This window comes from Dioscorea cayenensis, unplaced genomic scaffold (assembly GCF_009730915.1).
Source record: "Dioscorea cayenensis subsp. rotundata cultivar TDr96_F1 unplaced genomic scaffold, TDr96_F1_v2_PseudoChromosome.rev07_lg8_w22 25.fasta BLBR01001562.1, whole genome shotgun sequence".
Classification (NCBI taxonomy): Eukaryota; Viridiplantae; Streptophyta; class Magnoliopsida; order Dioscoreales; family Dioscoreaceae; genus Dioscorea; species Dioscorea cayenensis.
The window spans coordinates 1-11,529 of record NW_024087953.1 but is presented as its reverse complement, the minus strand read 5'-3'; the positions used below and the strand labels follow the sequence as shown (position 1 = coordinate 11,529).

The 11,529-nt window shown below is 36.5% G+C and overlaps 1 pseudogene; it reads right to left on the bottom strand.

Moving 5' to 3' along the window:
* Positions 1-1,197: 1,197 nt before the first annotated feature.
* On the bottom strand, positions 1,198-1,790 carry LOC120256673 (annotated as a pseudogene).
* Between the last annotated feature and the right edge of the window lie 9,739 nt (positions 1,791-11,529).

Here is an 11,529-nt window from a genome sequence, read left to right as displayed (position 1 = left end):
AAAAGGCCTTATAACTTGGGATTCCGAAAGGTATGTAATTCTCGCCCATCCTTTGACGACCATTCTCAAGAATGCTTTTTACTTTTTCAACTACAATAGTTCAGATTATTACTGAAATCGTGAAGAAAATGGACAAAATATTCATATTTATATTGATATCCATTACAGCCTCTACTATGCATGACTGAATTTGATAACTTTGACTGATAAAGAATGTAATACAAAACATGATTCTCGCTAAGTAAAGAGCGTTTAATATCTGGGACCCAGACAAGCTGCTGGAACCAGTGGTAGACGTCGCTGACGCACGTCACGAAATCAACGCATAACAACCACTATTCACAACTCACGAACGCTGTCACTGAACGAATCCCTCACCCTCAGGAGTTTCTTATCAAGACCAGATACCAATAAACCGCCGTCGTCATGACTCTGCTATGGTTATTAGAATTGAAGATAATGTGCAATAGTCAGAGAACTCAAAATTGGGTTTTCAAAGAAGTATTCAACAAATTAAAGATCATTTCATTTCGATTTCATTGCTCTTGTATAGCTATGATCCACTCCCAATCTGATGTTTAATAAGATCTAGTACTGAGAAATTCAATGAAGAGAATAAGCCCAAGTCTAATATATAGTGTGTACGTATTTCATGACTTGGTTGGATTGTTGGCTTGAAGGATGGATAGAGAGTGCTACTGTTTAGATAGATCAATTTGAATTTTGTGTATTGTATGCAACCCTTTGTTAAGAGTACTTTTGTTTCTATGAAATATATCCACTTATTTCAAGTTCCAAAATTTGGAAGTAAAACATCAATTTATACTGTATTTTGTTGGACATATAGGGGCTGATCTCATCGTCCATATTCCATATAGTGTTTCAGAGACTCACTCCAATATACATCATTTGACTTATATATGACATGAGACTTGATCATATATATTCTTCTTTCAATATTGGCTCTTAAATCCATTGATCCATATCAAAACACCATGAATCACTCGTATGGAGGAAGAAAGGCCATTCATCTCACAAAAACTGCCATCCATCCATCTATCAATTTGCACAAACTCCATAAATGCAGTAATCATCACCAAAGAACACAAAATCTCATTAAAGAGACATCAACAACAAACGATTTAGAGTACAACAACAACAAACTGACTATTCATTTCATTCCTCATTCACACCATTTCACCCAGACTTCATCCTGTCGAGTTGGTCTCAAAGCAGGCTGCAGAATGTTATACAGCACCCAAAGAATAGCCGGCACGACGACGAAAAGCAACAGCAGTCCCCGGCTATCACTGGAAGATGACGCATCGGCGATCGCTGCAAGCTCATCAGCAGAGGCGTTTCCTGGCGCCATGAAACCAGCTGCAGCCAAGCCACCACCTAAGCCCAAGCCCAACAATGAAGCCTTTCTACTATTCATGCGGTCGAGCTGGTTAAGTGCTGGTTGTAGTATGTTACAAAGGACCCATAGAATGGCAGGGATCAAAGGGATGAGAAGAGCAAGCCCCGGTTATCGCCTTCGGCTATATCGGGCGATTTGCTGAGCAGCGAAGGCAGTGTGTGTAACTTAAAGCTGAGAAAATGGCTCAGCGACAGCGGTAGAGGTTAGTGGTGATTTGAAGATAGCCAGTCCTTTGGGTAGGTTTTTGGAGGAGAGGAGGGAGACAGGTTTGAGAATTGGTGAAGGTTTTTGAAGTGTGGGAAGGTGGTGGAGTTATGTTGAGGGACTTGGCATTGAACATGGCCATTGATGCTACAGTGGTTGCAGCCATTAGAGGGAGTGGTTGTGAGAGATAGAGGTGAGGAAGCAAGTGCAAGAAGGAAAGGAAGCTTGGGTGAGTTTGCAGAGGAGAGGTAGGGAAGGAAGCTTTGTGATAAGAGGGAGTGGTCTTGAGGGAGTGGACAATGAGTGCCCAATGGTGTGATGACTAGTGGATTCTCATCTTATCTAATGGGATGGCAGTGGCAATGATGTGAGCCATTGCCTCTTTTCTTTATCCACTTGATGCCACCAGAGATTTTTGTGTCATTAGTTTTTGTTAATTGAAGGGATATAATAGAGTTTTATTTATTTATGGATGTTTAATCATAAAGAATGTACGGATTGTTAAATTCTCTACATGTTTATTTGTTCAGCCATTTGAGAGATGTTTAAATTTTATTTATTTATTTATTTTTAAGTGATGTAGATAGTTTGAAGTTTAGCGATAGTTCATTTGTATGTTCTAGGTAATTTTGAAAGACGTGGATGTAAAACTAGTAAGTTAAAAAGAATATTTTAGTTAGATGAAAATAAAACTATATGTTTGGTGTTTTAAAAGTTTGAATTTGTTTTAAAGAAATGAAGGATTTATTATTATTATTATTATTATTATTATTTTGTTTGAATTAACTTATGTATTTAACTCCTAGTTTATTATATATATATATATATATATATATATGCGTAGTTTGCACTCAAACCTTGTGACAATAAGGAATGGAGCCAAGTCCTAACACGTTTTGGAGTCCTCACTCAAAAAATAGACCAAAAGACATTTTCTACATAACGTACATATGTAAGTTTGTGGGGGATGCATTTTATATATAGATACCCTAGATGAATAGTAATAAGTTAAAGTGTTACGTTATCACAGATTTTATTTTAGAGTAAATATAAAAGATGTCAAATTTTTATTCTCTAATGACCTGTGCCTTTAGGTGCTGTAACAAAAACAGTTTAATGTACATTGTAATAGCACAACAAATATAAAAACATGCATGTATAATTTTTGTAAATCTAATAAAAATGTTGTAAAAATTTAGAAATTGAAAATGAGAGTTTAGAATAGTTTCAATTTTTATATACCAAAGAAAAATTATAATATATTTAAATATGTTAATGTTTAATTATAATTTTTAAATTTATATTGTACCAAACCGTCTTATCTACCAAGCTAACTCAACATTAGGTTTCTAAATTACTATGGAAAGCTACTTACATGCATTACATATAGCTGTAATCTAATATCTCATACACCCTAAATTAAAATAATAATTAATCATAATAATAATATTTAAGAGAACTCTTTCTAAAAGAACATCTAAGCTCCAGTGGGACTATAAAATATGGTAAACATCGAGATAATTTTGTTAGTTCTATCGAGCACCTAAACTCGATTGAGTTCGTTTAAACTAAATTGAATGGATTAGAAATTCTAATTGAAAATTAAACTAACAGCCACATATATAATTTTAGTTGCTAGTTAGCTATATCACCATTGATAATATAACACAAAAGCAACAATAATATGACATGGCCCTATTTACTACTTAGCTAAACTTGGGTTGAGAATTTGGTGCAAATCCATAAGAGCAATTATTAGTTATCTAAATTATCTAAGCTTTCTCTAAAAGCTTAATTGATTTTAATTTTGAGTTGTTAGCCAAGCAATTAGTGGCTATTTTGTAAAGACCAAAAATTGGCAGTTAATCATAAAAGGTTCAACAACTATTAAAAGGATAAGAGTTAGGAATATGGGATTTTGATTTGAAATCAATGAATTTTTAGAATAATAAATGTACAACTGTGTTGTTAATCAATCAACAAAAAAGTACTCAAACAAGATAATCAATAGCAAATCACTCCGGATCCACACTCCAGTCAAATAGATTTCTCAATCAAGCAAGAGTTTAAGCTCTTTAACATAACGATCATTAAAGGAAACAACAATATCCCATGAAAATAGAAGCAAATGGCTAAACTGAATTCTCAGAGTTTTAGATCTCACAAAATAGAACTGAAAACAGTAAGATAAATGGGAAAAACTTCCTCCACGAGACCATTGCTCGGAGAGTTCATTTGGAGCTCCACTGAATAGTATAGAGCCTACTTATCTTCTTCTTTCCTTTTTACCTTCCTTCGGCTTTCCCTTTCTCTTTTATATCTCTTTCCTGCCTAGCGTAACGGACAACCTTTCCTTCTGCGCCATCACGTACCGTATCTTCCATTCCATTCGCCAAGTGTGGCGGGGAGTAACCCGAACCTTTTGAGGCGTAAGTCGATCCATAGTCGCCACTTCTCACTGCCTGCCTACCATAGCTTTTCTCTTTCTCATTCTCCACTCAATGTTGACCTCGCTTTTGATCGAATATTCCTTCCTTTGGGCACATGACTTGGTTTAAAAACCTAACCGATCATGCCCTTTCTCTACCATTCATAACATCACTCCCGCTAAGGAAAAACACCCTTGTCCTCAAGGGGTGATAGAAGGATATAGTGCTATTAATTGTAGGGTTTGAATATCATCCCAAGAGTCATTAGCTTCCGATAAGCTCGCCCATCAGTATCACATGCTTGGGGAATTCGATCAACATTGCTTATGATCTCCCTTTGTTTGAACCACAACCTTTGGTTGTAATACAGGGTCCTGCTCAATAAGGAACAATGGAAATTGAGTAGGAGCTATAAGTGTATGAGGGTCACCTTCAAACTTTTTTAAGTAAGGAAACATGGAAGACATGATGTAAACGAGCAGATTCGGCAATTGAGTTTGTAAGCAACCGCGATCATGAGTTGAATGATTTGGAATGGTCCAAAATAATGCATGCCTAGCTTGTGGGTTTTGCGCCAAACCAAGGAATTTTGTCTTTAAGGTTGCAACCTTACTAAGACCCAATTACCCACATTAAACACAATGTCCATGCATTTTTTATTAGACAATTTTTCATCCTTGCTTGAGTGCCCGGAGATTTTTTTCTTGAGTTGTTGGAGAATCACGCTCTTGTCATGTAATAATTTAGACACCTCAGGCTAATTATGATCATTAGGGCAATATGAAAGTAATGTGGGTGGATCGTGGCCAAAAATTATTTTTAAAGGGAGTCATCCCAAAGACCTGCAATGAAAATGAGGAATTATACTAAAAATTGTGCCCATGGAAGCCAATCGGCCCATTTCTAAGGGTTAAGCAGTGATAAAGCATCAAAAGATAAGACTCGAGGCACTTCAGAGGCTTTTGTTTGCTCATCGGGCTTATGGGTGGTAAGTAGATGACATGGAAAGTGTAGTGCCCATAGCTACGAACAAGTGTTTCCGTAAATTGCTCGAAAAATCCTGTCCCAATCACTTTCATAATGGGTTTTGGAATGCCATGGATTTTCACAATATTTTGAATGAAAGCATCAGCTACAATGGCGCTTGTGATGTCAGATTTGAGAGGAATAAAGTGCCCAAACTTTGATAATCGATCCACCACAAAAAGGATAACTCGTAAGCCTTTTAGAGAGTGTAATGCAAGAATGAAATCCATTGAAACATCTTTCCATACCAGCGTGGAATGGGATGTGGTCGCAATGACCCCTGAGGATGAGTATTGGTAGATTTTGCCTGTTGACAAATCAAACAAGTTTTGACAAACTTTTTAATGTCAGTAAGCATCCGAGGCATATAAAATTGAGCAGCTAATCTGGAGAAAGTACGCAAGGAGCCCGCGATGCTAATGGAGTCTCGTGGAATTCTCGATGACTACTTGTTTATGAGATGATCATAGTCTCATATGCTCTGGATCTACTACATTAAACAAAAAGTTGGAGGCCTATGAAGTGTTTTTAAAAGTTCAAATCCATGGTGGAGAAGCAATCGGGGAATAGAATCAAGAAATTGTGAGCAGGGACAGGGGAGGGGATTCACTAGAAATGAGTTCAACTCCTTCTATGAAAAAGCACGCGACATTGTGAAGCATCTTACAACCCCTTACTCACCACAAAAAAATGGTGTTTCAGAAAGGAAAAATAGGATCATTATGGATATGGCCAAAGCTCTTCTGAAGGATAGGGGTCTACCAAATTCTTTCTAGGCTTAAGTTGTGTCTACAACTGTGTACATCTTCAACATCACTCTAACTAATGCTTTGAAGAACAAGACCCCTTATCAAGCATGGTATGGTTACAAGCCTACGGTAAGTCACCTATGGGTTTTTGGGTGTATTGCTTACCCTTTAATTCCATCCCAAAAACTCTAGAAGTTTGACACAAAATCTGAAAAATGTGTTATAATTGGTTATTGTACAAACACTAAAACATATAGATTATTTAATCCTGCCACCTCCAAGATTATTGTGAGCAGGGATGTGACTTTTCATGAAGCAACTGGGTGGAATTGGAATATGAATGGCAAGATAGATGCAACGCCATTGATAATGTATGAAGATGCTCTTGAAGAGATGTGCAACCCAGCTGATAAAGCTAATCTAGTGCCAAGACCATCATCAACAACTGATGGAGAAAATCGTGGTGTTGCTGTTTTAGGGAACAACAACAACGATGGCAGTGATGGTGAGGGAACATCAAGTGATTGAATCACCTGCAAGGAAGGTTAGACTGCTAGATGACATTTATGAGAATTGCACATTTTCTCTCAATGTGATTGACCCTTGTCACGTATGAAGTAGCTGTTAAGGAGGAAGTTTAGAGAAAATCCATGCATGAAGAATTGAGTACAATTGGGAGAAATGATACATGGGAGCTTGTAGATTTGCCTCCGGAGAAGAAAGTTGTTCACTTGAAATGGATATACAAGACAAAATATCATTCAAATTGTAGAATTCAGAGGCATAAAGCTCGCTTGGTTGCAAAGGGATATAAACATGAGGCTGGAGTTGACTTTGATGAAATTTATGCGGCAGTGTCTAGGATGGAAACAATGAGGTTATTCCTCGTGTTGATAGTATAGAGAAGATGGCCGGTATGTCATTTTGATGTTAAATCAGCATTTTTGAATGGCGAAATATTAGAGGAGGTGTATGTTGAACAACCACTTGGGTGTGAAGCAAAAGGAGAAGAGAAGAAGGTACTCAAACTAAAAAAAGTATCTATATGGCCTCAAACAAGCACCTAGGGCATGGTACTCAAATATTGATGGGTATCTTGGAAACAAAGGTTTTGTGAGGAGTGTTAATGAGCACACTCTCTACAAACAAACTGATGGGAGTGATAACATACTTCTTGTGTGTATATATGTTGATGACATTGTCTACTTGAGTTCCTCACAGGCAATGGTTATGGATTTCAGGCAGGAAATGTTAGTTGCATTTGAAATGTTTGATCTTGGACTGTTAAATTATTTTTGGGTATTGAAGTAAAGCAAACTCAGAAGAACATATTCATTACACAAAGAAGATATGCAAAGGAGACACTAAAGCTGTTTAAGATGCATGGTTGCAGACCTGTCTCGACTCTTATGAATCCAGTGAAAGACTACAAGCAGATGTTGGTTCTGGAAATACTGATTCTAGGAGTTATATAAGCTTAATTGGGAGACTTCTTTACCTAACACACACTCGCCCCGACATTGCATTCTCGGTGAATATGTTGTTAACGTTTGTGAGCAAAACCATCAAAAGACATCTTGGAGCTGCTAAACACTTGTTGAGATATATAGCAGGGGCATGCTCTCACAAAATTACATACACAAGATCATAAGAGAGCAAGCTCAGGGGTTTCACCGACATTGATTAGGGTAGATTAATGGAGGACCAGCGAAGCACTACTAGTATGGAGTTTGACTTAGGATCAGGAGCTATCTCTTGGGGATTAAAGAAGCAAGATATAACTGCACTCTCCACAACAAAAGCTGAACACACTGCAGCATCGGCAACACCATGGCAAGGACTATGGTTGAAGAGAATGTTGGAGGATTGTAGGACAAATCAAGACAGTGCAATTGAAATTTGGTGTGACAATAGATCAGCAATTGAGATTGCAAAAAACCCTACACATCATGGCCGGACCAAGCATATTGAAATCCATTTTCATTTTATTCGAGACCTAGTTTCGGATGGCGTGATTATGCTGAAGTATTGTAAACCTAAAGACTAGAAAGCTGATATATTTACCAAGTCTTTACCTATAAAGAAACACAATCATCTGAGGATGTTACTAGGTGTTAGAGATGGAGTTTCAAGCAAGGGAGGTGTTGGTTATTGCTTGAAAAGGGCATCTAGGAGAAGGTTGAAAAGTCTTCAGAGATAAAGGAGAAAAGGGATGTGTTGAATAGTCCACGGTGATTAATGAAGCAAAAGGAGTACTTTGACTTGTCAACCAGTAATTGGTGATGCACATCCTCCACTATGCTTTGTCTCCACACTCTGGCCAATGAAATCATGCTTTGAAGATTTGAGTTCAATGTTTTGTTCAATCAGAATTAAGATGGGATGTACTAGATTTGGTTCTTTTATATGAGGTTATGAAAACGTGTTGTTATCTCCTCGAAACTATAACTATTATGATGATAGCTTTTAAAGTTGGTTGTTGTCTCGTATTAATAGGCTAGTTGTAACTTTTAAATTTTTTGAAGTGAAATGAAAAGCTGAAGAACTATCTCTGTACTTCTTCTCCTTTCTGTGTCTTTTCTTCTTCCATTCTCCACTTAGAAACAAAATCAATACTGGCTGTTCTTTCATCTGATCTATTTGTTGTAACAAGAACTTCTAATGTTGTTAACCTCCGCTTTGGATTTGGATTAAGCGTCGGTCTTGGCGTATGTCATACATATCCTTCAACCTAACAATGTTAGGGTGCATCGGCATGTAGCACATGATCTCGACCCATTGGTGTTCATCCTCATTATCCACCACAGTCCTCAGCTTCTTCTTCAATATAGACTTGTAGGCCAGTGACTTATCAGTGGACCCATTAGTATAGAGATATGTCACGCCGAATTCTTCACGGCTAAGTTTCTGTCGTAGCTCTTTGCGGGCCTCAATATTGCGGCCGGTGGAGTCTTTTAGCACTGTGAGCTTGTTATTGATATCCATTAGCTTCATCTCAAAATCAGCAATCTTATCTTGATTAGGGCTATCAAACATGAAGGTGACGGCGCCGCTGCCATCATCGACCTTTGAGGGTGATGACATCATCAATGCTGGTGCATCTGAGCATCTTGGAGATGTTGTAAAGATTCATGCCCATGGAGAGGTTACGGTGGTAGTAGCCCTCGAGACAGAAGTGGACGAAGTTGCGAAAAGCTTTGGGAGCTTCTGTGGGCCAAAGCTCAATGTTGATAGGCCTCATCATCATCTTGAGCGCCATTTTCCCCTTTGTCGACTGCTCCAAGTTGCATACTGTTAACATGGTCAACACTCATGAGAACTCATGTAACACAACGGTGATCCCTCGCTCATATGGGTTGGTCAAAGCTTAATTTTCTAAATGGACAACCTTGGTTCCCAATGCTGAACAACCAAAGCATGCTCTTCTTGGGCATCAAACATGTCAAAATCATTAGTTTCTTTTTCTTTCTCTTGGATTATAGCCATGTCTTCGGATACGTCACAATGTTCTAGGTGAACGCAAACACCTCAACAATAACCCTAATTACCTAGCCTCCAGAACTGGCACAATAGGGCTTTGGTGTGCTTCGGGAGGTTCTCTTAGAAGCCCTCCTTCTTCTTTCTCTTGGATTATGTGGTAGCTCTCATGGTAGCAAGTCATGGCTTTGTAATTGTTGTCATTGGCGGCCATGGCGGCGGTAAACGCAACGACTTCACTATCTTCTCTAGTGACAAAGAAGAGGAAAGAAACTACAGCATCGGCAGAAAGCATCATCGGCAACAGGCAACGGCGACATCAACCACCACGTCTCCTTTTCTCTTTCATATATATTTATACATATTTATTTTATTTTTTATTATATACATATATATGTCCATAATTTTTATTTTATTTTATTTTATTATTATTATATTCATATTATTTTATATTATTCATTTAATATAATTATTATAATTTTTTATTTTCTTTATCTGATTTGATTTATATATATATTATTTTTTATCTGATTTTTTTAATATATATTTTTTATTATTTTATATATTATTATATGTTATCTTTATCTGATTTGATTGATTTTATTTATATATTTTATTTTATTTTATTTTATTTATTATATATATATTAATTTAATTTATTTTATTTTATTTTATTATTTTTATTATCATTATTATTATTATTTTATTTTATTGGTTTTTTATTATATATACATATATATATTTATCATACTTTATTTATTTTATTATATATTTTTTATATGATTTTATTTATTTTATTATATATTTTTTTATCCGATTTGATTTATTTGATTTTAATTTATTTTATCTTTTATCTTATTTGATTTTTTTACTTGATTTTATTTTTTATTTTAATTTATTATGTTTATTATATATATGTGTGTGTATATTTTGTATATTTACCTCGTGATTTGTATTCATGGCTAATCTTGGGATTGAGATCACCATGAGATATGTACTCTCAGCTGATCTTGAAATTTGAATATTTTAGATCACCTCAAGATCTATGCTCTCGGCTAATATTGAGATTTTTGCATTTGAGATCACTTCAATATCTGTGCTCTGAGTTGATGTATGGATTTTAAGATTTTAGATCGCTTGGAGATATATGCTCTTGGCTGATCTTAGGATTTGGGTATTTTAGACTGCCTCGAGATATGTACTCTTGGCGGATCTTGAGATTGAATATTGTAGATCGCCTCGAGATATGTACTCTAGGCTGATCTTGAGATTTGTATTTTCTAGATCGTCTTGACATCTGTGCTCTCAGCTGAACTTAGGATTTGGGTATTTTAGACAGCCTCAGATATGTGCTGGTAGTGGATCTTGAGATTTGAATATTTTAGATTGCCACAAGATCTGTGCTCTTGGATGATATTTGGATTTTAATATTTTAGATCACCTCGAGATATGTACTCTCGGCTGATCTTAGGATTTGAATATTTAGATCGGCTCGAGATTTGTGCTCTCGGTTGATCCTGAGATTTGTGTATGTTAGATCACCTCGAGATATGTGCTCTTGGCTAATCTTGAGATTTGTCTATTTTAGATCGCATCGAGATCTGTGCTCTCGGCTGATCTAGGGATTTAAATGTTTTCAATCGCCTTGAGCTATGTGTTCTCTTTTGATCTTGAGATTTGAATATTTTAGACATCCTTGAGATATGTGCTTTTGGCGGATTTAAATATTTTAGATTGTTTCAAGATTTATGCTTTTAGCTGATTTTGAGATTTGAATATTTTAGACGCCTCGAGATCTATGCTCTTGGTTGATCTTGGGCTTTTAATATTTTCAATCGTCTCAAGATATGTGCTCTCGGCTGATCTTGAGATTTGAATATTTAGATTTGCTCGAGATCTGTGCTCTCGGCTAATCGTGAGATTTTTGTATGTTTGATCGCTTCGAGATATGTGTTCTCGGCTGATCTTGAGATGCATATATTTTAGATCACCTCGAGATCTGTGCTCTCAGATGGTCTAGGGATTAAAATATTTTAGATCACCTCGAGATATGTGCTCTTAGTTGATCTTGAGATTTGAATATTTCAGAACACCTCGAGATTTGTGCTCTTGGAGGATACTTAGATTTGAAATTTTAGATCGCCTCGAGATCGGTGCTCTTGTCAGATATTTGGATTTGAGTATTTTAGATCGGCTTGAGATATGTACTCTCGGCTGATCTTGG